We start from the raw sequence: 27,293 nt of genomic DNA, 5'->3' as shown, positions 1-27,293 counted from the left end.
ACACACATAGTTTATTTATTTATTTATTGATTATTTTACTACATTTTAGTTTAACTAGATTCATATTTCACAAACTGAAAGTATAGAAATACAGTTGTTTAAGATTGTGTGTTTTAATCTGAAAAAAAAGAATAATCATTCAAAAAAATTCAAAAATTATTTTATTTTTTCAGAAATTTCAGCAAACCCCAGGTGACCCCACATGGGGCCCTGGCCCCGAGGTTGAAAAGCACTGATTTAGTGGCTCCTGAATACATTTATTCCAATAGTTTTTATCATTTCCGGTCATCTCACTCCTGGGGTGGAACCAAGACTGACACTTTATTTGTTCATTTTTCACTCACTCTCTCGGAAGAACCCCCTGTAGTGCCATTGCGTACCCCTAGGGGTACGCGTACCCCCATTTGAGAAACACTGATAGAGAGCATCAACACACAAGGACTTCTTATGTATCATATCACTCCTCTGTACCTGATCTAAATACCGTTAATTACCGTTACATCTTGGGCTACACACTGAGGTGACCCATGACCCCACAGGCTGCGGTGTTTACGTTAATAAATATGGAGGTGTCCAGTGAAGAAAGCTGGAGATAGGTACCAGCAGACCTCCAATACCCTGAATAATCCGCTCATCTGCAGGAAACTGACGTATCCGCTCCACCACCGTGCCGGATCAGAACCACAGCCGTTACGCATCATCAGGGTTTGGTCAGACCAGTCCAACCATGAACAGCTGGTTTGGCTCAGATTCAGCTTTTTCTCTGAAAAACCTTTTTGCTTGTTTTCTCCATTGTCATCTATACACACAATAATATTCACTTATTACATGATTAAGCATTTTGATTTATTTGTTTCTTGTACAAAAAATTTTGCAAAGACAAAAATTTTCAGGGGAGACACAAGTATAAAAATAACGCTGTTAGTTGTTTTCCCTTTAATATGATTATATGTGTTATCTTCCTTTCGTGTCCAATAACTCATTCCCTACATTTAGTCTGATTTTAGAACAATCTGCTGTCACAGCGTTTTCATAACTTTATACTTAGGAAAATTATCCTTTGATATCAAAGAACAGTTCCTCTAACGTCACATGATTGGCTGTTGGGTCCTTTGATGTGATGATTTCAGCTCATATATCCTCACTTACTTTCTCTTTGGAAGTCTTAAATGTTTTACTTGTTACCAGGTTTTATTTTTCTGCTTCTTAACGCTTAATATATGCCTTTCCTTAGGGAAAGCTGGTGATGGTCACAATTATGCATTAAAATAAATTCATTTATTTAATTGCATTAACTAAACATGCATTGCTGTCTTAAAAAGATTGCACTTCTTGTAGTGTTGACCTTTGACAGCATGTGCAGACAACAAAAAAAAAAAAAAAAAAGAATAATTTATGCGGCCCCCAAAGTAAATGTTCAAAATGACAGAAAAATACACAAAACAAGATCAAGAAAATTTTAAAAAACACAAAATATTACAACATTACAGGAAAATACAATAAAATACAAGATAAAATAACAGAAAAAACTCCAAAAACACACAAAACTACTGCAAAAATGAATAAAAACGACAACATTAATACACAAAATTACTCAGAAAATATACAAAATTACAGAAAATGACAACAAAGGTACACCAAAAGACAAGAACAGCATGGAAAATGATGCCGCAAACTGCACATTACTAGCAAACAAGCAAAACGACATCAGAAATACACAAAAATTACTCCAAAAAATGCAGAATGGCAGCACAAATATACAATATGAAGCAAAAAACATAGATTTTACAGGAAAAATACACTGAAGGACTACAGAAATACACAAAATGTCTCACAACGAGCAAGACAACAACAAACATACACAGAATGAGAGAAAAACACACAAAATGAGTATAAAAAGTCTTTGTTCTTTTCTGTATCATTCATTATTCTAAATGCTGACATGAATGTTGATCATGTGACCCTCTGATTAAACAAACACATTTTTGTGGTTTATTTCTTCAACTCTTTGTGTCTCTGTATTTATAGGTGGGTCAGATGTCCCTGGGTTTTAATTGGTTCCACTGTATGGTTGGTGTCATTGGTGATCAATCATCATATCAACCAAAAGTCACATGACCCCGCCCACCCTAGCTACTGCTTTGATGTTTTACAATATGAACGTAAAACTAAAAAATGAAACAAGGTTTTGGGGTTTTTACCAAACAAAAAGTAAAACTGAACGTGTTGAGATTTTCAAACAGTATTTATTCAGTCGATGTTGCTCGTTGCCGTGCGTTGCTAGCAATGAGAGGAAATGCTACAGGGAAATGGAGGAGAAGGCCTAAAGCAATGACTTCAGAGGGCATCGTAGAAACGAGGGAAAGCGTTCATTCATCATTATTGTCATGGGCTTTGGCAAATGATAACAATTTGTCTTCATCCCTATTTTTAGACAATGAGCCACTATCGCCGTTCTGACCAGATGGGAGCAATATAGCACATTTTGGTTTTATAGAATTTCCTAATTAGAGCTGGGTCACATAGGTGTCTTTCTTTGCACTATTATTCTAAATATGCTGGTGCTTCAATGACACATTTAGATGTATGGATCTGTATGTAGGCCATGGAGACTCATCCACATATTAAATCTATCTTAAAGCTACATTTACAGAGTATGATATCTGCCACCAATCTCTTTCAAAGGCCGTGTGAATGTGCTATGATGAGTATCCACCAATGTACCCAAGGTAAAGAGAATAAAAATCAGTGATGCCTTCAATAATTAGTCTCTGGGGCAAAATGATTTCCCACAAGTCTGCAGCTCAACCATAAGCAAACATGTATGACAGACAGCAGGGGAAGTGTTGACAGCCGATGCAGAAGCATTATTAAAAGTCAGGAGGTGTGCTGTGTGTGAGAGGATATACGTGAAGTCCGTGTGTGTAGAGGTCACAGCGTGAATCACAACGATGAAGATAAATAGGAGCAGCCGAGCCGTAATTGACATTTAAAGCTCACTGTGACCCTGTGACATACGGGTTAGTGGGGGGCCAGTGCATTGGAAAAGCCAAAGTGATACTAATGAACACAATGTGGGACGGTGCAGTGCTATGAACTATCAGAAATACATGTAACACTACTCAATAGTTTTACTCCACCAATGAAGGTTTGTTGCCCTATTCATTCAGTTTAAGACCAAATCGTCTAAATAGAAGAGTTGCATTCTATAACCGTAAAACTTTACTAACATGGATCAACTAACAAAGAAATAGTAGCTTCAAAGTAATGTCCATGAATTTCAAATGAAAACAATTGAACCAAATGAAGCTCTTCTTCAGCAGGTCTTTACTGATTCATGCTTTTAATGTGACGGGAACAGGAACATGTGTGCCAGGGATTCTGAAAGCTTCTCAATGGTGTCACACATAGAAATTAAATGATATTTGAAGAAGTTATGGCCTTTAAATGTTGCCATCAAACATCCTGAAGTTTCTGTCTCCTCAGAGCAGCAAAAACAAACATTGTCTTTAGTTTGCATTAATCCACTCAATGATCAGAATAGATGCTTCAGTAGCCATGTGTTTTACTTCAACGGGAAGTTTTTAGGCCGAAAACAATAAGAAGAGTGAGTGAATAGCCAAAGACTATCAGTATGTTGATCAGCTGGTCAAATTCCACACTCTGATGTTATTATATGCTTTCTTTATACCTCAGTGTATATTTTGCCAGAATAAAAAAAAATCAGTATTTCTTTGTTTCTGTCTGTGAGTTTAGGACTCCCGTTAGTCTTTCTTACCAGAGAGTGGTTAGGCTCCCTCCTGTTTCCATCCAGGTGTGCCTCATCTCATTTTTTTGAGTTGTATACACAGTGAGTGTTCTTGTTTGTCACTCAGTCAGTTCGTGTTATTTGTTATTCTTTGACTTGTACTTTTTGAGGGTCTTTTTTTTACTTTGTTATTTACATTTTTGGAATTAAAACTGTTTAACTACGTGAACTCACAGGTTCAAAACTGTACCCCGATCTCATCCAAAAGCTGATTCCCTCAGAGAGGGAAATGTTGAAGGTAGAAATGATCGCTTTAAGGTTGGTTTTTGAGTCCATCATAAACAAACATGTTGTTGTCAAAAGGTCATTTAATTTGAATGCAAAAAATAATGCAACGCCAACACCAAGTCCTGCCTGATGTCTCCATCATCTCTCTCACCACAAACATCAAAACAACATGAAGGTTTCAACATTATTTTCATTGTTTCTGTATTATAGTTATTCATACTGACCAGTGTTTTTACTACCTGTCATCTCTAAGGAGCCTCTTGAAGCCCATGTGTTTGTGTGATACATTCTATCCAAAGCCATATTTTATTCAATAGTTCAAGAACAAATATGTTTTCATGATCAGAGTCTGGACGTTGACCAAAGGAGTAAAAGTTTGGGAGCTTTTCACCCCAATCTGTCCGTCAGAGTTACATCAAGTTACTGTCGCACCCTCTTTATTAATGAAATGTGAAATGCAGAGCACACATTGCTATAGAAGATTCTCATTTACATTAACAGAGTCTGTTTTTTCAGCAGATAAAGGAATATTTTTGATGAGGTTGTTATTGGTTGACCTACAGTGGGAGCTGATACTGTCAGTGGTTATAATTAGTCCTCATGGTCCTCTTTGAGTTTAAATAGTTTTAGTAAGTCTGAGTTTATCTAATTCTAGTACATGTTTTGACTCCTTGTGTTAACTGTTGTATCTTTATGTTCCAGGTTTTCCTGTGTTTGGGTTGTTAGTGATTAAATCCCTCCTGTTTGTCACTCAGGTGTGGCTCGTTCCCAATCCTCACTTTTTAACTGAGGGTTTGAACACAGAACGATTGCTGAGTCATCGTCGTATCGTTTCCCGTTCTGTCACATTTCTCCAGTTTCCCTGTGCCTGTCCTTTATTTTGCACTGGTTCTTAATTTGGGATTGTTTTGTTTTTTTTTGCAAAAAAATATGAATATTTACATTAGATATAGACAGATATAGTGTTGTTTTGAGCTGTTTTGGTGACGAACTCAGAGAGTGCAGAAGCTCTGTATAGAGGCATAAAGTCACCAGTAGGTGGCGCTGTAGAGCCAGACACATTATGCGCCTTCTTCCATCAGTTCATCAGATGTCAATTAAATTTGTTCAGAACTTTTAGAGATAACCTGCTAACAAACACCAGTGAACCAACTGTTCTCATACTGTGAGGTCACGTGATTCAAACATTGGTTTCTGATCAATCCCAGCGCACCAATGATCAGGTATTGATAAATGCTGAATTTGATCATCATTAACATGTTACGCCCTCAAATATTCCAGGTTTGGAGGCCCCGCCCACTGAGGTCAACCAAATCATTTACAAGGAAATAAACATTTACGAGATGAAAATCATAATTCTCACAGTACAGGTGAAGAAAAACAAAGATGTTCTTTTCGATATTGTGAAAACTAGAATTTATGGAGCTCGTTTAAATGCCCTGGAGAAGAGAATAACGGAGGAAATGAACAGTGTTTAGAGTGAGCTCAGGTTGAGGGTTGAATTAAATTCCCAATACCTTAAAACCCTATTCGCACGGGATTAGTGTTACCTAGGGACAATGTAGAATGTCTGTGATGTTAATCCCGTGCGAATCGACCATGTCAGTAATTTGTAAAGTAAAAATTGATCATAAAAAACGAGGAGCACCAGTAGATTCATTACACCACCTCTGGTTTCACGTATGTGCATGTTTTACGTAACTTCCATTCTTTGGTTTGGACAGTTTAATAACTCTTTAAAGGAACGTGATTGACACACATATTACACCTCTGCCATCAGTGTGAGGTGATACAAGACCATTTTTATCAAACACAGCAGAATAAAAGTCCGTCTGTGTGTCTGTCCTCTCTCTGTGGTGAGATTAAAACATGAAGTTCTCGTCATAGTTTATCTGTAAATATCCAAATATCTCACAAACAGAACCAGATTTAATTTCAAAACAGAAAAACGCTGCTTGTTTGTTTGTTTTTTGTTTTCCTGTTTCTGGGCCTTAAGTAAAACTAATCCTGTGCAAATAGTGCTTAACTTAACCATTGCTTAAAAGCGTAAATCCCTGCTATTTGATCAAGACAGTTCTTTACATTTTGGTGGATGAGTCTGGCTGGCGAGCGTGAGCCCGTGCACTCCCTCCTCCTCCCCCCGTGTGCAGCGATCAAACCTCATATCAGGACAGAGATCCTGGAGAGAAACACCTAAATATGCTGTTTATTGGCCTCAGTTGTCCTCACGCTGGAAGCAATTAATAATAGGGCTGTAACGATTCACTCAACTCCCGATACGATTCGATTCACGATACTGGGTTCACGATACGATTCTCTCACGATTTATTTTACAAAATAGAACTGTAGACAATTTTTTTTTTTGGGAAAAAAACTAGAAAATACTGTATTATTTTCCTTTTATTTTTCATTGTCAAAAGAATTCCTTGATAAACTATTCAAAACAATGCAATTTAACTAAAAATAAATCTTGAATGAAATAAATAAAGGAATAATACAAATGAAAATGAAGCTTATTAATTTAAATTCTGGTTCAATAATAAACAATGCAAAACTGCATAATAGTTCTTTTTCTTTTTAAAAGTGCAACTGAAAATGTATTTTGTGCCTAAACAATTGGACTTAAAAAAAAAAAAAAATCATTGCACTGATTTACGTCATATTTGTTTGGACCAGCAGAGGGCGCTGGTAACACAGTGGTCGGTTGGCATGCAGATATCTTGCAGTGAAGAAGAGATGCTATGTTAGCAGCCAGAGCTAATAGAAAAACGTGACTTTTACAGATATTCAAGTAATATTACAGATATTCTTTCGGTGCTAAAGGGGTAATGAATCATTTATTAACATATTTAAGAGTAGAAGGCGGCCAGAAAGAAAGTATTAGCAGACTCCGCCCACCGCCTACACTTGTGGATAGCGCCCTCTGCTGGTTAAAAAAAAGTACTGCGATTCAATTTTCAGAAAATCGATATCAACCGTGATACCTATGAATCGATTTTTAACTGCCTTGCGATTAATCGTTAAATCCCTAATTAATAACATAAAAAAATAAATGAAGGAATCCTTTAAAAAGCCTCAGTGGAGGCTGAGCTGACTCTGGTTCAGCTTTGGATCCTCACGTCGTGCTGGTAAATCAGACATTCACCAATAGGTTCAAATGATGTCACACGCTTCCTGTGTCCATATACAACAGCGTTCCCACGCTGGTCCAACACAGCTGACGCAGTAATAATCTGTGTGTTTATGTTTAAATGACAGCTGAGTCTCAGTCAGATTTTTCTGCAGATTATCGTACACGAGGTCAGACCTGACGTAAGATCTGATTGTAGCGTCAGAATTGACAAACACTGACGCTTGCGTGAATTTGGTCTAACGCACGTTGTAATACGCTCAGATCTGAACGTACGAACGATTAATAAATGAGAACAAAGATGAGGGATTTTGTTCCTTAAGAGTTCAATAAAAAAAAAGGAAAAAACAAACCAACATTGTTATCATTTGTGTTCACATTATTTATACAAAATGGTGCAGGTTAACCTCAGAAATTGAAACACAAGAATGGATTCTTAGAGCTCAACACATCCATCCTTGGCTGAACGCTGTGAGAGTGACATATCTTCTCTTTCCCGCCCCTCTCTTTACCCTCTCTGTCTTTGTCCGTTTCTCTCCATTCCAACATCATCCCATTGGCTGCGTCGCACCCACCACTCATTTATAACGCCTTCACTGTAGCCCACCATTCCAGCGCTGTACCAGGGGCTCTTAAGATCCTATTGATTTTAATTTGATTAAATGTCTCGCTGCTTTGCAGCAAATTAGCAGGAGTTTAATCAAATTACAATCGATATCTACTTAATAATCCTCAGCACACATCTCATGCAAACTAAGGTAAAAATCACAAGAGAAAATTAGTGTGGATGGAGTGTTTTCAATAGAATGGATGATAACACATTATTTACACTTTAACGGTTCATAGAAAAGTAAATATTAGTCAGTACAACGAGGTTTAAAGTATTGCTGCTTAGATTTACACACTGTTAAACACTTTAAAACAAGCCCAGGAAAAATGAGTTAATAATCTAATTAATAACTGATTGTTGCCATGACAACCTCAACTCTAGTTAGAAGTTACATTCAGGTTATTTTAGACTAAAAACTAAAAAGGTGTTTTTAGTTGAAATGTCAGAGTGACTGCCCTCTATGGGTTGAACGCTGCTATTACAAAGTAATATTTCTAATGGCTGAGATTACTCACCGTTGGCCCCGCCCCTCCCATAAAAGATGGGAAGAGCTAGAAACTGTTTTTTATTTTTTCTATTTATTTATTTGTTTTTGTGTTTAATGTTTTCTGCCCCATTGCTTAATGGTCATGCATTTAAAGATGATTGATTATAAGTCAAATATTACAGATCTATATGGAGAGTAATAAAGGTGCGATGTAATTAATCCAATGTGTATTTGTGCACAACTTAAACATACCTAATTAAAATGGGGGCTACTGGTATTACAATAGACATTATATTATATTGTATATATTACTCAGTTTTCTGTAATTATGATCCAAACACGTGATGTGTTGCTAAATCTGAATCTAAATGATGATCAAATATGTGCATAACCAAGAGCAATGCATGCATGTGCGCTCGTTTGTTTAGGAGGTAACGAAGCAGAAACAAATATTTGCTGCTCAAATTATTGTGAGCATGAACATACATGAAGACAAATGGAAACTCTACTTCCTCGTGGCATCACAACACTCGATTAAAATGTGATTTATTCATTTGTCAATAATATATCTGAATGTAAAACATTCAAAGTATGTGGTAAACTTTTAAAGTGAATTAGTGTAATTTTCCCTGTACAAAGTGATAAAATATCACTTTGTATATATATATATATATATATATATATATATATAAGATCTATATAAGAAATTAGACGTTTACATAGGAGACTTAATCTCTTCAAATAGCAGCAAATAATCCCTTTATTAGATAAATCTGTTGATAATTACTTTCCTATCACTGAAAGAAAACATACAAACAGGTTTCTTTTATTTTGGTTTCTTACGGCAGTCCAAATTTTTGATTTAAGATTTAGTTAAAATGAGTTGACTTTAAAAGAGTGAAGTTAAGAGTGTGAAAGACTCAAACCCAGTGAAAAAGGCTTCCAGGCAGGAGTTGTCATTTAAAGTCCATTAAACAACACAACACTAACAAAGTGCAAACAAATTGCAACAAAATTAAAAGTAAAATTTCAATCCAGAACCGACAGAAGTCCAGCAGTAACACGACACTGGCAGAAATGAAGAGGAAACACCTGAATGGAGATAGGAGGGAGGTCTACAAAGTGTCTGGTTGCTCTATGCACTTGCATTCTTGTCTGTGGCACACCTGTTTAAAATGTGCTTAAAACTTTTTTTCTTTATTTATTTATTTTGTATTTATTTATTTTTTTATCAATTTAAAACACTCAAATATATTCAAAGCATAGCAAGTTTTGTTTTAATTAAATTCAGAGTAAAAATATTCAATTTATGTATTAAAACCAAAGTATTTCTGTTGTGGAATTGGTTAAATTAAAATCAATAATTAGTGTAAAACATAAGGTAAAATGGTTATACTGGTTCTAAAAGTAGACCTAGGTTTGTGTCAATGCATATTTTTACAGATTATTTAACTGCACTGATTTAGTTAAAAAAAAAATGTTTAAAAAGTATTTTTAGCTAATTAAATGTGCTTACCCTGTTTGATAGAAAACTATGAACTTATTTGCATTGAGTTTTGTGTTTAAAGGTTTTTCATCATAGAAGGAGGTGAAATGGGATTTTAAAAACCACAGAAATTGGTTAAAAGTTGCAAATTAGAGAAACGTACAGAAAAAGTGGTAAAAAGGGTTCAAAGTATCAATATTAGAACATTTAGTAGGAACTATTAGTAAATATGGTTAAATTGGCAAAAAAAAAAAAATAAGCATGAAATTTGGTGAAAAGAGGTTAAAAGTGACAATAATGGGTCAACATATGTGACGTTAGGTGGAAAAGTGGTAGAAAGGGTTTATAAGTGCTGAAAATGTCTTGAAAGTGGAAAAAATGTGTAGAAAAGACATTGAAATGTGATGAAAAAGTGTCAGAAATGGGAGTAAAGTAGCAAAAATGCATTAAAAGGAACAAAAATATATATAGAAAAAGTGTTGAAAATAGGTTAAAATATGACATATTTGGTGTTGTTGCAGAAAAAGAGTAAAAATAAGTAAAGTCATCTTAAAGTGTCATTGCCCAATCCCGTTAGATCTGTGAAGTGAAGCAGGTCAGGGACTGGTTAGTAGGTGGATGGAGACCACTGAGAATTCAGGGTGTCACAGTGGGGTGGTACTTCATCCAAGTATGACTGTAGTGTGTGAGTGAGTGTTGGTGGTGGTGGGAGGGGCCGATGGCGCACTCTGGAAGCCTCGCCTCCGTCAGTCTGCCCCAGGGCAGCTGTGGTTACGATAGTAGCTTACCACCACTAAGTGTGGAGTGAAAGAATAATCCCTTAATTCTGTAAAGCAACTTTCAGTGTTTGATGCATTATTATTATTATTATTATTATTATTATTATTATTATTATTATTATTAAAGATGTCAATCCTTATTTTAATCAAAAATAAAACGGGTTAAAAGTGAGCAAAAATGCAGGAAAAGGTGGTAAAATAAAATGAAAAATTATAAGGCCCTACAAAATCCACATTAACGGAATCGCGGACGGAATCACGGAATGAAAACCGTTAAACGCGGAAATGGACATAATTGGCATGAAACACAGTGAGGTAAGGATTGTATTTTGGGGGAGCGCTCATTCTGTATTTCTGCATTAAACACAGCCTAAACCACCCTAAACATGATCAGCTTTAATCAGATTCACCTGCTCAGTTTAAACATCTCATCAAAGCTACAGAAGATCCGTGGGAAGTTGTTCTGTTGTTGTGGACGATACCATTATTAACGATTAATTATAACTTCTGATACTGTCAAATATTCTGACCCCTAGTGGTGAAATAACTGATGCTTCCTTGTGTACATTTATTTTTGTGTAATCATTACGATCTGGAATGATGTCATCAGAATCATTTAAATTAGGTTAATTTAAACTTAGTTGATTGAAACTTAATCAATAAACCTGATCCTTTATATATAAATCATAAAAAGGAGCAGTCAGAATAATCCATGTCACTACAACGTATATCTACCTTTTAATTGTAGCTTTCTTCATTTTTTGACAAATGTTTTTGTTTAAATATACGTTTTTTATGTATTTGTATTTATTTTTGTTTCCTCACAGGAGTTAAAAACTAATATTTAAAAAAAAAAAATGATTGAAAGTCTCAATATTGGAACAATAAGTTTAAACTGGCAAATAATGGACATGACAAATTGTGAATGTTGTTAAATTGGCAAAAAAAAAAAAAAAAGCATGAATTATGGTGAAAAGTGGTTAAAAGTGACAATATTGTGTCAACATATGTGAAATTAGGAAGAAGTGGTGGAGATAGTTTATAAGTGCTGAAGATGTGCAGAAAATGAATTAATATTTGATCTAGAAGTGGCAGAAATGAGAGTAATTTAGCAAAAATACAAATAAAATAAAAAATAGCTTGAAATATGGCAAGTTTGGTGTTAAAATAAGCAGAAATTGGCTTTAATTGTGAGGTTGAGAACCCCTGACATAGTGAAAGCACTGATTGGTTTAAAACAGAGCAGGTAAAAACCTTTTAACATACAAAGCAACAGATTTAGACCATGAAGAAAACAGGAAGCCATGCTTTCCTGTCTTTTTCTTTTTTCTCTCCTCGCCAACAGGAAAACGCCAGGATCAATTTGTGTCAAGTGTCATTTTAAGAGCTTGGCTTTAAAGCTATAAAGTGGCGTCTGTCAGGCTCTGTGACGCCCTGGGGTCCCCCTGTTAATATGTGAGAGTCAACGTGTCGTTGTTCTGTATCATCTCCCATCACATGGAGTCAAACGGAGGGGTGGGTGGGGTGGGTGGGTGTGATGAGACAGGCAGCCATCACAGCAGCTGACACCACTGATTCATGTCAACAGCCCTTCACCCACACCCGGGGTCGATCAAAGCTGACTCCCCACATCTCCTCACTAAAATGGAAATCCGACTCAATGTGCATCACACGGTAGGGGCTGAACTGATGAGACTCTGGCACTTTATGATGAAGACGATGGTGAAGCCTCTGATAGAGACACATTTAACTCAGAGGGCTAGTGATGGCTGCTCCACTCACTAACCATGAGTCCATGGACACACAGAGATGTGATCCATTAATGGTAAATAAAACACTGGGACTGGTGATGTCAGAGGTCATGGGGTCATTAGACATCAACACGAGTGCCCCTGCTTTCTACGTACAAAAGACTGTTTTTCATTTGCTGATGTCTGTGTGTATGATTTTTCATTAGCCTTTATTTAGTCAGGAGAACCACATTGAGATTTAATAATCTCTTTCACGAGTGTTTCCTGGCAGCAGCACATAAATCAAGTTTACAGTGTCAAAATAATACAAAACTGTTCTTTACTAAGATATTCTTTCCTTTGTGAGATAAATCTGTTGATGATTCCTTTCCTATCACTAAAAGAAAACATACAAACTAAGGTTTTCTGTCACTGTTTCTAAACAAACAGGTTTATTTTATCATTGTTTAAAGATTTAATATGAGTTGACTTTAAAAACGTTAACTTATGTCTGTGAATGTCCTTATGTTAATGCTTCCATCCATCTGCTCTTTCTCATGATATCCATAACTTCTCGGCTCCAGTCCAACGCTTGCTTTGGGCGGCCATCTTGGATTATGTCGTGGCGACAGGACGAGCATGCTCGGAAAGACCAGAATTAATTTAAAGCGGAAATAAACATTTACAAGATGGAGGAATTATTCATTTCGGAATTAAACTCTGAATAAACCAGCCACCTACTTTGGGTTTTAGTTTATTTTGGAATGGTAATTTTCATTTGGAATTAGCCGTAGGTGTTTACAAGGTAGTTTTAAAAAATTTACATTCTACGGAAAACAATAAGAAACAGAGATTTAATAATTTCACTCTGTATTCTGCTGTTTACTGAGTGTTGTGTATTATGGCAGTTTGTGACATTATTAGACAATGAAAATGTACGATTTTTTTCTCTACCTTTTTCTTGGATCTTTTAATTGAACGGCTCCGAGGTCAGAGAGTAATACTGTTTCAGTGTGGTTTTTTCTAGTTACAGTAATGAGTAAAATGCACACAACTAGCAGAAGAAGCCTATATGTCTCTCTATGTTTGTGTTTCATGGTTCTCTGTCGATCTGCGTCTGTCGGTTCAAAGCAACAAAGCAAGCACAGTTACCTTCATGGCTGGTACAATATACAGTCTAGCTCAGCTCTACTCACTCACTGACCTCGAGGTCATGTGGAAACAGTGCACAACTTGTGTGAGTGCAGTGTCGGCATCACGGGGGGCATTCGCGGGCAGTGCCCCCCCAGCTGACCTGCTGTGCCCCCCCCAGAATGTGTATATGTCTATGGTCTGCTCTGTTGATTCACGTGACGTCACTCACATTGCTGCATCGCGACAAAGCGAGAGGGCTAAATTCAGATGGAGAGCAGGAAGTGAAGCTTGAGAATCTGACGTCTGAAATCATCAAAATGCCCCTGTTTGGTGTAGTTTACGACTGCTCCAATCATTCTGACAAAGAAAAGGAAAATAGATTTTATAGAGTATTGAAGATTGTCGTTCACAAAGGTGAGAAATGTAAAAAGCTCACAGAACAACGCCGTAAAAAATGGAGCTGAGGGTTTTTGTGCTCCCTGCAGTTTTCTTAATGCCCCCCTTATTTAATAGTGCCTGGCACAGACTCTGTGTGAGTGTTCAAACCACAGCCTACCAGAGACAGACTTAGAAAAATACAGAAAAGAAAGAAATATCTCTGTGACAGTTCCTGCATTCAAGTGTTTTCAAACCTCATGGTGACACAAAGGAAAGAGAAGCTTATCGCCAACTTTTTGCTAGCCTGGCATGGACGTCCCAACCTGAGCTGAGCACCCAGTGATCTCTGTGTTCTCACGGCAACGTTACTGTACAAATGTGTGTTTGAGGAAGGGCTGCTCTATCGTAGTGAACGAACTCTCAAGCATTAGTGGAAGGTCCAGTAGAAAGAAATGCACTTCAATGAACACCCCAAAAACAATACAATGCTTGAAGCATTTGGAAACAAAAGATGCTCAATGTCCCTCACTGAATACAACAAATTCAAGCTACGTCCGTAACATTGACAAATGAGACATTGTCTGTCTCAGTTTTCTGAGCTTGGCAGCTTAGCTTTTTGGAGAAATTCATCTTAATGATGTAAGACATAAGTTTGAGCTCCGTCCATCCGTCCGTCTGACCGAGTTAAAGGGGACAGTTTTTCTCAGAAACCATTGAAAATAGAATAACCAAAATTGGTGTGTGGCTTCAGGGTATCAAGACCTTGATGGAGTTTGAAAATGAGAAGCACACAATTATTTTTTTTTTAAACTGTGTTCAAGGTATCTTCAAAGGGGACAGCTTTTCTTAGAAACCATTTAAGATAGTTCGTCATTTTTTATTCTGATATGATAATATTTTCTTATGCATACATCTAAGTTCTTAGATTTAGAACATTTAGGGAAACGTTGTGAGTTATGACAACAATCTGGCGGGGGATGTTGATGACTGTCTTTTTGTTTATTTATTTATTCCAGAACATATACGACTGAATTTGTCGTAAAGTCTGAGTTTCAGTCTCTGACTGGTCCTTCAGAGTGAATGACATACATTTTCTGTCACATATGACAACAACCACTTCAGACACTGTCAATACTTCACTTCCTCCTCCCCCCTTCCTTCCATTTCCTCTCCTATCTCCCTCGGTTTTCACCCCTTGCTGTCAGCTGTCCTGCCTTCTTCCCTTATCACTCACGCTGGAGCTAATTCCCCTGCAAGGTTGCACTGATAAGCCTCTTCAGACCTTTCTCACTGAATGGTTGTGTTTGTCTCTGAGTTGGACGGACAGGTCCTAGTGTCCTCAGCATGTGACAGTGACACAGGGACCTCAGGGTGACAACCAGCATGGCCTTGAATTAAGGATCATTAGAGATACGCTGATAGGACGACAGTGGGGAGAGAAAACACCAGCTGGAAAAGTCAAGTCACGCTGGTGAATGAAAGGAAATAAAAAGAAGCAGGATTTTTTCAGTTACAATTACATCTTCAATTACCAGCATTTTTTTCAATTACAATTAAATTGCTAATAATTTTTTCATCCTCAGAAAGTCAATTACAATTACGTTCTGAATTATTGAAGTTACTAATATAATAAAGATTAATATTCCTCTTGTGTTAGCTCTCTGTTAGCATCTTTTATTGTATATATTGATTACTTTGTTAAGCTTTCTAATCAATGAAAATATAGCTTTTAATTTTTTTGGTGTGGGTGTTTGAGCCTTTTTTGTGTCAGTATACCACAAGATTTTTTTTCCCAATAGTAAAATGTTGGAAAGCTTGATATGAACTATATTTTAATAATTATTAACTACATACTGTATGTATAGAACGGTACATAGAACTGAAACATGATTCCCCAGTTTTGCATTAAATTATAATTAAAGCATTTTATAGATATTTCATGGCAATTACAATTACATAGTCATTTATCTAAACTCAATTACAATTTAATGACAATTACAATAGCAACACATTTTTAAAATTACAATTCTAATTAAAGCTAAAAGCAGCGATGAATTGGCCTTCACAACCACACACATGTCAGGTGTTGAGACGTAGCTGACCATTTTCAAGGATTATATCACAAACTTTCCTGCAATGTTCTGTGCAAATATAATTTATATATAGATTTCCTTTTACCAATAGGTGGCGCTATGACTATGAATCACAGTTGGGTTAAACCATAACTATTTTTTTTGGCATACAAATGAAAGCTGTTATAATTAATTAGCATCTACTTAGCTCTACAAACTCCTAAAAACTTCCATAAGCGTAGCACATCACCCTAGTGAACAGGCTGCTAAGATTAATATTTACATCTATAAATTTTCATCTTTATTGTCAAGATTGTTTTATAACAAAACCAAATAAACATGTATATTTAAAATAAGTATTTGTATGTGTGAAGTACTTTAACAGTGCAGTGTTGGATGAAAGATGTATTTCTCTATAAAAGCAAAGAATCTCTGTCAGTCTGTGATGATGATGTCATCAATGCCAGCTGGGAGCAAATAGAAATTTTCAAGGGAGCGCCATTGAGTCATTTTTTCATTCACATTATGAGTGTGACGATATCTCGATACGGCGATGTATCACAATATTTTTTTGCACGATCGATTATTGATATGCTCGCGCTAAGTATTGATTTTTTTATTTTTTTTTTCAAAACCTGCTTTTTCACTAAAATGTGCAGGTACGTCTTGACAGAAATGTTTTCACTGTTTGTTGAAGGAACCAATACATTATTTACTGGAATATTTCACTATAATGATGTCACTGGTAATAAAGACTATTTTTTGTTTACATAAAGCACCACTGGAGATACTTATTCGTTTACATTGGTATGTTGACACTTATTTACAGACATGTTGCACTAAAATAGTGTCACTGTTCATAGGACACTTTTTCAATGTATTGTCTTTCAGATATATAAAATAATACATTTTCACCTAATCTTTTTTTTTCTTGTTATGTAATAGATTATAGTAGATTGATATCTTCTCAAAATATCAATATTCGCAGTATCGTCATATCATGAGATAATCATTATCGTGAGCTTTGTATCGCGTATCATACACAGGGGTTCCCACCTCTAATTCACATGTCCAATTCCCCCTAATATGCGTTCACATTTTCATGAGATTTTGAATATGTTTAGGCCCTCAAAAATGTGATCACTTTTTTTGTTATAATAATAATAATAATAATAATAATAATAATAATAATAATAATAATAATAATAATAATAATAATAATAATAATAATAAAAACAAGGTCCATTAAAATGGGGTCCTACGCACTATTGTGCTCAGGCCCTAATTATGCCATTATTGACCCCAACCCTGGAGCTGATTGACCAGCCATTGAAAACTTTAAAATTTAAGGCTAAATTTCATAATTCATACAGTAATATTGTCTGTAATGACAGCAGAAGGCCTACTCTGCATGTGCTTTATTGAGAGAGCTGAGTAGAATAAATGTCGTTGAATGTGCCTGGGAGCGTCTACGTCTGTGACAACAGCCTGAGGCTTTATGTCTGTGGGAAGAAGTGATCTTTTTTTTTTTTTCTGCTGTTTCCGTCACTTAAACACAGCAGGAAGTTCCTTCCTAAGGTTTCTGAATAAAACTCATGATATTAGTCATTTAAATAAAATATACACGGTAGATAATATACTGAAGCACCCGTAAGATGGAGTGGATATGGGTGAAATTCTTATTAGGGCCACATTTCGGAAAAAAAAAAATATGTCCAGGCCCGTTTGTTTTCAGGAAAGATTTTACCCACTGAAATATTAAGTGTGTATTGCTTAATAAAGCAGAAAAATCTATTAAGTTTTTTGTTACGCAGGTTCTATTGATGATTTTCAGCACTTTTCTTTTTCCTTTCCACTCCGTTGCCATCAACCGTATCCATGGAAACTCCAGAACAACTTTTTGAAGTCAATTTTCAAAAGGAATTGAAGGACATTAGGTATTAGAACAGGTGAAAGTAATGGATTACAAGTATTCATGTAACTGTAACTGAGCTGTTTTTATGGGTACTTGTAATTTTTTTTGAGTATATTTCTAATTTAGTAATTTTACTTGAACTTAAGTATGTTTAAAAAAGTAATCCATTATAAATTATACTTTTTTGTGATTATTATTTAATTTTTGTTTCATGGCACATTGAACATAATCCATATCTTCTTAGTTGTGCCATTAATTATTAACTTTCATTGACTTTCTATGGTTCAGTTTGGGTTTTTTACCAACTGCCGTTACCCACATGTAACTGTTTTAGAAGTCATAAATGTATACTTAGAGCCCGATGTATTTTTTTTAAATTTTTTTTAACTGAATTTATTGATTATATTTGATTTTTTTTTTTTTTTTTTTTAAATAATTGTATATTTTGATAAACCTTTTATTTTATACAGGTGCCTTTGTGGAAAATAAATTAAGTTCAAATTCTGGTAAATTTCTTCCTTTTGAAGTTTATACATGAGATGTTTACTGCATGAAAGGGAACCGTACCGAGATTTATTACCAACAATAAACGTGTGGATGAAAGTAACTCGTAACTTTTACTTTGAGTATTATTTAATTGAGCTACTTTTTTTACTTCTACTTGAGTATTTTATGTATGAACGACTTCTACTTATACTTGAAGACAATTTCAATAACAGTAACAGTACTTCTACTTGAGTGGATTTATCAGTACTTTTTACACTTCTGAGAACAGTAACCATTGAGTTGTAGCTCAGTGTGTGACCAACGTTCATGTTGTCCACTCCACTCCGTTACCACAAAAAGGTAACGGAGTGGAAAGACCTTCATCATTCAACCCCATGTTTAACAAACATTAGCTGCTAATGCTGCTAACACAGAACAGCTAACATGGAACATTAAAGGGACAATGTTAAGCTAAATAGACTTTTCTGTGCTTTAAATATGATAAAGGTCTATTAGGGCTTCATACACATGTCCAAAGTGTATTTTTCATTGATTCCCTTAATCATTAGTTAGAGGGTGATTTGCTCCTTTCTTATTGCAGGGTGTGTGCAAATGTCTTGCTACAATTTGATGACGCGTTCCCACTTTGATGATTAATTTGACGCGACACTGAGCTGGAGAAGCCGCTCCTCCAGGAAGCTCTCTGCCATGATTGACATGTAAACAGACACGCCCACAAGGTGAGCATTTCAGTGTCCTTCACACAGTGCTATGTTTGTATTTTCTACAGTCTATGTACCGTACCCACGCTCTGTCTCGTGTTTATTAAACAGCATGAGCTCGACTACGGAATGGGGTGGAGGAGGGCGGGCCGTCCTCTGGCCCTACGTCACCATACGAGGAGGAGGAAGTAAGTGTCACGTCTATACACACACCCACTCATCAATATGCATAAGTAGGATGCAAATCAGCCTGTTTGTGTAGAATTGCTCAGAAAGTGACTTTTCAGAGGCCAAAACTCTGGAAAACAGGCGAGTTTGGGAAAATAAACCTGAAATACTATGTTTTTGGGGTTCTTAGAACAAATGGAGATGGTGAAAAATAGCATGACATGGGACCTTTAAGCTAGCTACTAATACCTTTAAATTCCAGGATTTACAACATCTTAAATGTGCCCCTAATGAAAATGTTGCCCATAGTGAGAAATCCAAGCAACTTTATTGCCAAACTTTCTTAGTGAGGTACGTCCAGAGTCTTGGATCAGGTCTGGGTTTTAAAACAAAAAGTAGCAACAGTGGTTACACTGGATGCTCAGTATAAAAGTTAACGTAACAGTTTTTCTTTAAGTTTTCAGAATGCAGCTACATCATTTGGCTAAACATGCACAGTAACACATTATGAAGCAAATTAAATAAAAACATTTACATTTAATAAAAAGGTCAAAATCCACAGTATGTGTTAAAAATAAACTTAAGGTTCATACCTCACTAATAATAACAGTGTTGGTACAAACCCATTAAACAACATTTCCTGAAATTACCCTTTTTCTAGGGTTGGAAAAAAGAAAGAAAACAGTAGGGTACGCTTCACGTAAATATGTTATTGTAAGGTCACTTTAATTCACAAAAATATAAGCTATCCCTGAGTAAAAGTAATTTAAATAATTTTAAGTGTTTGATATCAACACCCAAAGTTGAAAACATAAATTACTGGATTTTCTGCAGCTGCTCATTACAAAATAAAAGCTTCACTTTAGCCTGGGAGTCATTGTCATAAACTACATAATACTTTGAAATCTTCCTGATGGAGAGGCATGTGCAGCACCATTAGATGATGACATCCAACCACAGGACTAAGAACTTGACCTAGAATGGTTTGTGCAGCGACTGGAAGAACCCCATCTTTTCATTTAGCCTGTAGTAGTTCCATCAGCACCACGGACAGCTCCTGTTTTTCAAACCTGAAAATCTTTATTTCATTCATTCATTGCCTTTAGCAAGGGTTCTCAACCTTGGGGTCAGTACCGGAGTGGGGTGACGAGACACTGGGAGGGGGTCCCCAGCATCCTTCAAGAAACTAGGAATATTTTTAGGCTGTGCTACCAAACTGAAAACACAACTCACTTTGTTGTTGTTCTTGTTGTTAAAATCACTACTTCTCTGTTATTCATCAACAGATCGGGCTGAAATTTGGTAGATAATCTATAGATGTGTACGCATCAATGCTTGGAACCTGGTTTGTGATTTGGGGTCCAGGGGGGTCCCAAGGGGCCCCAAAAAGAACAAAAAAAAAACAAGTTGATTTCTTATTCATTTGCAAGTCAAATATTACGACGGTTGGTGGTACCAAATCATTGTCATATACCAATATATAGCCCATTACTCCGTACATGTCACAGGGGCACCATCGGGCCCCCATTCTTTAAACCACAACTCCTCTGTTAGTTTTCATTAGATTGGATAGCAGTTTGGTATGAATACTCTATGAATGAATATCATGAGACGCTTGGAGCCCTTTTTTTGAAATGGGGCCCAGGGGCCACCCCCCATTTCTGGTCATTTCTAAATTCATGGGAACATAGTTTGTGGTATATTGTTACAAAATTAATTCAGTGTAGATTATTATGCCTCGCACAATTCGATGAGGGGCCCTTTTTTGTCATTTTACATTAAAAAAATATAAAATCACTGACACATACCAGTATATGCATGGGGCGAGGTCCGGTATCGGCTCTGTATCGCTGCGACACCAATAACAAAATCCGACATCGATGATGCACGTCTGCTTATTCGACGTTCCGCAGGCCCGGCTGTAGTTCATTCAAACTTGTTCTCACAATTTGAACCCGTTTTTGCTTATTATTTTTGCTCCTTTTAGTGCTCATTTTCGCTATATTAGTCCCATTTCTGCCACTTCTCCATAAAATTTCAATACATTTTCTGCACATTTTTCCACTTTTTAAGACATTTTCAGCACTTATAAACCCTTTCAACCACTTTTTTTCCCTAATATCACCATATTTCATGCTTATTTTTGTCATTTTAACCACATGTATTTATTTATTTGTTTGCATATAGACAATATTTGAAAAATCACAGGGCCTTATATACTGTAGCCACCTCACCAATTCTAACGACTAGTAAGCAATTTATATATACAAAGCAAAAGATGAATACAAGAAATTTCACTTTTCCGTCCTGATTTCATCTGACTTTTCTACCTCTATGAGGTTAAAAATCACCATTTTTAGAATAATGTTGGAAATGAATGATAAAAATATTCATTTCTGCTTCATTTTTTGCTGCAGTACCATCCATGAACTGCTACAGACAAAGTCACATGGCTCAAACGCCAAAAAAAGAACATTAAATGAATTCATACATATTCTCTACAGTCACCGTGGTTTATAACACTTAAAATATTTGTTTATTTTATACATTATATTAACCTCTTAAGCCCCAGCCACTTTTCTCTAAAAACCGCATAATCATAACAAACACATGACCTACATGGGTAATTTTTGTTCAGAATAAAGTAGAACCCTTAGTGGTTACAGATGGTGAAATTTTTGGAAATACATGATACCGAGTGACAATAAATCATGTTTTAAATACAGAAATCTGTAGTGCGCCAAAAAAAAAAAAAAACAAAAAAAAAAAAAAAAAATTCACATCAAATATAAAGCCAATTCTCAATAGGGAAGGCTACAAATAATTGTAACTAACGTATGGACATCAACTTCAGCAAGTTTGGTGATAATAATAAACAGGTAGAAGCCCACTTTGCTACAACTTTAGAAATGTTTTCCACAAGTTTGGGAACAAGTGTGTAACTGTATTATGTCAGTCAAATTGATTCCAATCACCATTATTTCAAGTCAAAGATGAAACAAAACACATAATATCCATTTTTATTCAGGTTTGTGCTGTCATGCGTAATGCACATTTCCGTTCCACTTTTTGATGCCGTTATTCATGGGTGTTGTTCAGCAATGCTCTGACCAATCAGAATGCTTGGCATACGGGTGAATTAATTTGGGAAAACTGTAATGAAAACTTTTGAACACTAGGGGGGCATTGCTCCCCCTATACCTTCCCCTGCCCCTGGTTTTGGCCGCAGGCTGATGTGATGTGATGACTACTACCCGACACAAACACAGAGAGCTGTCAGTCGGTCGATATAAGCAACGATTGTGGATGTGAAGTTGGTTCCTGTGAGGAAAACTAACACCAGCACAGCCTGAATAAATAAATAAAGCATGTGTACATTGTGTACATTGCTTCCTATTGACAAACACAAAGAGTGTCTGACACCAGTGAGATGTTCCAACGCACAGGGAGGATTTATTCACTGCTCTTTTATGCATGCTCGACCACCGACACCGTAATTCTCACAAGCGTCTTAGCATTCTCATGCAAAGGTAACATTTGCCTTTATAATGGAATTCTGCCTTTTCCATTATTTTATTGGGAAGTACAGTCTCCTCTCATCATCGTGTAGACATATAGGTTAATGTCGATGTGGCATTTTAGCAAAAGGCCATCCTGTGCTCTGCAATGAATAACTGATATATCTAACTTTAGGACAGTGTGTGCTGCACTTCTGATTGTTCTAAGGTTGATTTACAGCTTTATTAAGACCTGCAGTAGTAAAACGTATCTATACTGTATGTATTCCTCAAACACCAATGAGAGGAATTATTTTTAAAAATCTGTCGAGCTCTTTAAAAACGCTTCTTTTTTTTGTTTTGTTCATATTTTTCAGTAAAAAGTAAAAACCAATATTTTCCCTTTGTGTGCATTTTCTTTTTCTGTTTTATACATTTGTGTTGCTTACAAACTTACATTATAGTGATAATGTAGTGATAATGTATTTATAGTATAGTGATAATGTAGTGATAATGTATTTATAATATAGTGATAATGTATTTATAATATAGTGATAATGTATTTATAATATAGTGATAATGTATTTATAATATAGTGATAATGTATTTATAATATAGTGATAATGTATTTATAATATAGTGATAATGTATTTATAGTATAGTGATAATGTAGTGATAATGTATTTATAATGTAGTGATAATGTATTTATAATATAGTGATAATGTATTTATAATATAGTGATAATGTATTTATAATGTAGTGATAATGTAGTGGACTGGTCTGAATAGAAAATGCCAAAGCTAAATTTTGGTTCCAGTTCAGCCCTACCTATACATAGATAAATATATACATGTATATACATAAACAATGTGTGTACAGTAATACACTGTAAAACCCAAACGATTAAGTAGTTGAAATTCAAAGTGATAAAACTAATCATTTCTGAGTTAATGGAACTATATTTGTTTTTAAGTAAGCATAACTTAAAAGCACAACATAATAGAATTAAGTAATTACATGCTAAGAATGATTAAGTCCTATTGTTTAAAATAAGGGTTATTTAAAGATAAACTTAACAGTAGGGATGGGCAATATGGACTAAAAAAAATATCCCGATTATTTCTGGTATTTATCACAATAACGATAAACATCACGATAAATTAAAAAAACTATAAACAAATAAAACAATTCCCAACTTAAAGTGTAAACAGGTACAAACACAAATAAATGTGAATACATCAACATTAGACACATTTAAAAAGGCTACAATAACTGCTGACTCATAGAGTTCCATCCATCCATCCATTTTCTTACCCGCTTATTTCCCGTTTAACAGGGTCGCGGGGGTCTGCCGGTGCCAATCTCCGGCTCTCATAGGGCGCTTGGCGGGGGTACACCCTGGACAGGGCGCCAGTCCATCACAGGGCAACAGAGACACAGACAACCATTCACTCTCTCATTCACTCCTATGGGCATTTTAGAGACTCCAATCAACCTTACAGTCATGTTTTTGGATTGTGGGAGGAAGCCGGAGTACCCGGAGGAAACCCACGCAGCACGGGGAGAACATGCAAACTCCACACAGAAAGGACCCAAGTGTCCACCCCAGGGCTTGAACCCAGGACCTTCTTGCTGTGAGGCGGACGTGCTAACCACTAAGCCACCGTGCGCCTCATAGAGTTCATGAGATGATATTTTATGGACTATATTAGTGCATGTGGATCACTCTATTAGTGTTATTGTATGTAATTCAATTATTTTCTCACTTAAAATGAAATTATTTTCTAAAAAAAAAAAAAAAGAACACGAAAAGCAAAAATAACTCCGTTAGTGTTAATTTATCTTATGAGTTACATAAAGTTATGGTTAATAAATAACTCCTATAATTAAACCAAATCAAGCTGATGATTTAATCATTCAGTATATTTATGTGTAATAATATCAATAGTTATATTAGTCTAATGGGACCAACTTTGTCTGTGAACACGTAAAATATAATTAAAAAATATTGCGTTTCACAAATTGGGATGAATGAATAGTAACATTATTATTTATGCTAATATTTATTTCACACAACGTGTGACATGTTAGCTTTTATTCTTCCATACAAGTATTAAATCTGACCATAAACAAATCAATGGATCTCTGTGGTTTTATGACAGTAAGACATGTTCTTTTTATTTGGTCTGTTATTCCTTATATGGAGTGGTTAGCATTAGCTCTTAGCCCAGTCTGTGTGTCGGTGGGTTAGCTTAGCATAGGTAGCTTTAGTTGTGTTTCCAGTTCATAATCGTTGCTACAGGTTCATCTCTGTCCCTGTGTTTGTAGAACTTTGGATGGATCTGATGGAGGAACTTGAATTGTTTCACTTTGTTGGATGTTTATCTGGTTTTAACTAAGTAGTGGTTCATGATGTATCGCAGCTCGGCAGCTTCAGGTGACGAGCAACGCCATCTGTGGGTGTGTGAGGGCTGAGGGGCGGGAGCGGTGGTGCACACGGCTGCCGCGGAGGCTTCGCTGCGGAGCGTCTGTAAACAATGTTCTGCTTCAGAGAATAATAAGTTGACAACAAACAGGGTCAGTTTTGTTCTGTGGAACAAGTTTTTTATGGGGATTCTTTACTAAACTGAGGGACAAATGGCCCGTGGCCCTCGCTAATTTCCAATATGGGAATTTATTGTTTCTATTGTGGGATGACGATAAATCATGAATCATAACTGATAAAATATCACACATTCCTACTTAACAGCACTTTAATTTAACTGTTATCAAAAGGTACAAGTTCAAAAAATTGAGGCAATTGATGCCTCAATTTTTTAAAGTTCTGGTAACTTATTCAGGTTTACAATGCATTATATACAACCCATATATATAAGTATATACATATATATAACTTGTAACAAGGCAAATACATATTTGGTAATTGAAAATTGAAAAAATTAGCAAAAATGACAACCTGTATCTGGATTTGTTGATGAGTTTGTTTTTTTTTACTAAATGAATTGAAAGTAATAATGCAGGAAAAACAGAAGACTGACCTTGACCTTAAATATGACCTTAAGCAAAGGTCAAGGTTACACATTGAAAGGAGATGTTGTTCAATGGTACCAGTCTGAGCACTGTGTGTCAATGTGTGGCCAAGTTATAGAGAAATAGAATTTTGGCTGAGCTTTGTTTTCCTGAGAGCGTGGAGGTCTCACTTTGTTCACTTTTCTGAGTTCTTGACCTTAAATATGACCTTGAACGAAAGTTAAGGTCACACAATGAAAGGAAATGTTGTTCAATGGTACCAGTGACAATGTTTTTTTTTTTTTTTTTTCTTGTGACATCATGAACTTTGACCCCCACCAATCTTTTTACTGGTAGGTCACAGCTTTGGTCCAACAAAATAAAATACTCCACTTGAGATGAGCTTTTTATAAATACAAGCATTGAAATTGTATGATAAATATTTGTAGAGATATGGAAAATTTTGGTTTTTGACACTTGACGCGACCTTGACCTTGACATTTTGGCTCCAAAAAAGGTCGACTGCACATACTTGACATTGTCTCTATGAGATGACATATGTGTTATTAGTGCTGCATTAATAAACTAGGAGGAGTTCTAGGACAAAAAAAACAATGTTCAATTGTCAAATACAATTATAAGATACCTACATAATAATATTCATATTAATAAAGGTGGAGAATTCACCTATAATATCATTACTGCTCTGGGCCAACATGCAGCTTTGTATATGTTTAAAATCAGTTCATAAAAATAAAAATAAAAAGTTTTGTATGTTTTTACAGTTTTAACACTAGTTTATTTCTGGGTGTCCCCCTCTATGTTTATCCATCCCCTGCTACACGCTGTAACTCAAAGCTCATTATGTGATCTTTTCTGTGTTCTGAGCTGATGTCACGTCCCATCCTTCCTGACACATCACATAAAGCACTGTGCGTACACTCACTGCATACATGGCCCATGCGATTGTAGCATTAGCATTAATACCCTGTGCCCTCGGCGAGATGTTTCTACTTCTGCGGTCAGTCCGTTCCCATCTCGTCGCCACCTTTAATGACGCCTCGCTGTCCCCTTTAAGTCCTTGTGCATTTGACAATAATGTGACATGGTAATATCCAATGATGCGCCCCCATCCACATGGCTGATGAATAATAGATATATCTGCTGCCTTATAAACATAATACATTAGTTAGAAGAATGAGATGTGTGTGTTTATGTGGCACCTTAGCCGCTGGAAATTAATTAATCATGAATATATGCACATTTCTAGTATTCTGAGTGACACTAAAGGTAGAAAATAAATAGGTTATCGATGAATAATTGACTGGAGGATGAAAACGTGCACGTGTCTCCTGTGGTGGAAGTGAAGTGTCCACCAGGCTGTGTCGCTTTGTTTCTGACAGATAGAAGCAAGAAGAGGCATCACAGGAAGTGCTAATAGGCTAAGGAGGGTTTAACTGGAATGAAGGAACATCATCATCATCATCATCATCATCTTCAGATGAAGATGAAGATGAAGATGAAGAGGCCTCTCTCTGAATCACACTCAGACACGCTCAAGCTTCACGTCACATTTGTAAAGTTGTTTTCAGTCTCTCTCTCTCTGTGTGTGTGTGTGTGTGTGTGTGTGTGTGTGTGTGTGTGTGTGTGTGT

Source organism: Gouania willdenowi, chromosome 3, assembly GCF_900634775.1.
Source record: "Gouania willdenowi chromosome 3, fGouWil2.1, whole genome shotgun sequence".
Lineage (NCBI taxonomy): Eukaryota > Metazoa > Chordata > Actinopteri > Blenniiformes > Gobiesocidae > Gouania > Gouania willdenowi.
The sequence above is the reverse complement of the archived record's forward strand: the minus strand, read 5'-3'. Positions refer to the sequence as shown.